Source organism: Leopardus geoffroyi, chromosome X (genome assembly GCF_018350155.1).
Source record: "Leopardus geoffroyi isolate Oge1 chromosome X, O.geoffroyi_Oge1_pat1.0, whole genome shotgun sequence".
NCBI classification, from domain to species: Eukaryota; Metazoa; Chordata; class Mammalia; order Carnivora; family Felidae; genus Leopardus; species Leopardus geoffroyi.
The window spans coordinates 84,872,541-84,875,209 of NC_059343.1; positions in this window are offsets into that span (position 1 = coordinate 84,872,541).

A 2,669-nucleotide genomic window follows, 5' to 3' on the forward strand; every position below is an offset into this window, starting at 1 on the left:
TTGGAGGGAAGGAAGGAGGGCGACTGGTAGGAAGATGTTGCCCTCCCTCCCACCTCCCCCTAGATGCACCCTCCTAAAGCTTTAAAGGCACAGTTGCCTGGCAGCTGGAGTGGGGTTCAGAGAGTGTCGTGTGTTGGGGAGGACCTTGAGCTGCCTCTGCTGCCGCTTGGAGAGGGCTGGAAGTGTTCTGTCCAGCTTCTAACTCTCCAGCTGGAGGAGTGCATGCAGGCTGCCCTGCTCCCAGCTCCCCAGCTGGGGACCTTATAGCCTGGAGCTAAGCTGGGACTGAGCTGTAACATCTTAATGATTTTTGTAAGGGGGAAAAAGACCTGAGAGGGTTTAGGCAGAGGCACTGGGTTTTCTCAAGCTGACAGCTTTGGGTTTGAGAGCAGGCGAGAGGGAGGCCAAGGGCAGGGTTGGCTTTTCCTTAACCCTCTGGATAGAGGCACAGGGCATGGATGATATAGAGGAACCTTGGAATCTTCCTCATATTGTTCTGCCTGCCTGTCTGTCCATCTGTCTGTCTGCCTGTCCCATCTCCTTCATCCTTGCAGTTTCATATCCTTTTCCCTGACTGCTTTCTTCCCTCAGGTTGTCTCTGGTGAGCTCAGCCAGCCCTCCATAACTCTTGGAAACTCTCTTTACCTGATACCCTTCCCCCAGCCCAGCTTGGCTGTGGGAAGAGATAGGTGTCCCTGGCAGGGCCAGAGCAGGCCTGGCAAACAGTAAGTTTGCAAGCTTCAGAGGAGGCAAAGCAGCTGAGAGCAATGATCTGGTGACCCAGCCCTGAATGGGAAAGAGAGGCAGGGAGAGTGGGTCTATCTACTCCCTGGCCTCTGCCCATTTGCTTGCAGCATCCAGGTACTTCAGCAGCAACACATCTCTTGCCAGACCCTTCTCCCAACTTTCCTGAGCAGCAGCTCAATTGCACTGAGACTTCCTCCAGTGTGTTTCCCTCTCTCTTTTCCTCTACTCTCTTCATCCTTTTCCCTGATGTTTTCCTCCATCTAGCCTCTCTTTATCTCCACCTCCTTCCTGGTTTCTTCTCTGTGTCTCACCTTTTGAGTCTGTCTTCTCCCTCTTCTTTGGCCCTCACTTTCTCTCCATTCCCTGTTTCTCTCTCAACCTCCCTGCTATATCCATTCTCTTACTCTCTTCTAAATCACAACAGCGAGAAGCCAAGTGTTTTAATCTTCTTCAATGGAAACTCTCATACCAGTTCTGCTGAGTTCTGAGTGCATACAGGGGGACGGTCAGTGACACTTTACAGGGATCCCAGAGCTGACTGCAGCAACCCCCCCAGCATCACCAGAAAGGGGTTTTGGGGATTGCAAGCTCTTCTAAGGGCCCATTGGGTTGTTAGAGGAAGTTATGATGACAAGGTAATAATGCATAGAACTTGCACTGCATCTCCCTTTGGCTGTGTTATTATTCACAGGAGGAATTTTTAAATCACAAATTACATGGAAAGAAGATCATTTTAAACAGTACACACTGAAATGTTGATGGAGAGGATTGGGCTTTTGGAATTGGGACTAGAGACATTACAAGCTGCAACTAACATTTATATGGTCAGTAAGTACAACAAACAAAGTATTAATTTTCCTAAAAACATTTTTAGCAGTCCTTTCACTTGCTCACCCTCCCTCCTCATTTCTGGTAAGCATCACAGTGCCCACTCTGCAGGCACAAGCGCAGGTGGGAAGAAAATCTTCCAGAACCTCTCCTGGCAGAGCTCCTGATTAAGCACCTCAGGGCAAGTGTGGGTGTGGAGAGGCACTTGCCTCCTCTGTGTAATGCACTCCTTGTGCCAAACCTAATCATGTCATTTCCCCTGCCTCAACTGTTCCCTATTGATCTCAGGTTGAAGTTCAAGGTTCTGCATTATCTGGTCACTCTGCTTGACCCACTGATGTGTCTAGGGGTCACCATCTCTCCAGCTTCCAGGTATTTTCACATGTTCTCTCTACCAAAGCACTCTTCCTGCCTCTCTTACTTATTCCTGTAAACTAAGTTTTATTGTCACTTTCTCAAGAAAGACTTCTTTTTTTAATTTTTAATTTTTTAATTAAAAACATTTTTTGGTAATGTTTGTTTATTTTTGAGAGAGAGAGAGAGAGAGCATGAGTTGGGGGGCAGAGAGAGAAGGAGACACAGAATCTGAAGCAGACTCCAGGCTCTCAGCTCTCAGCTCAGAGCCTGACCCAGGGCTCGAACTCACAAACTGTGAGGTCATGACCTGAGCCAAAGTCAGATGTTTAACTGACTGAGCCACCCAGGCACCCCTAGTTTTTTTTTTATTTCAGAGAGAGAGAGAGAGAGACAGAGACAGAGAAGGGGAGAGGGGAGAAAGGGAGAGAGAGAGAGAGAGAGAGAGAGAGAGAGAGAGAATCTTAAGCAGGCTCTATGCTCAGTGAGAAGCTGAAGGCTCAATCCCACAATCCTGTGATCATCACCTAAGTCAATATCAAGAGTCAGATGCTCAACCGACTGAGCCACCCAGGCACGCCAAGAAAGACTTCTTGAAGTGCCACCACCCCCTTCAAGTCTGGGTTTGAAGACCCTCCAATGTGTTCCCATAGGACCCTGGCCTTCCCCCTTCACAGCACCCATCGTACTTCATTATAGTTGTCTGCTTACTAACCTCTCTCCCCTGCTGTACTGTGAGC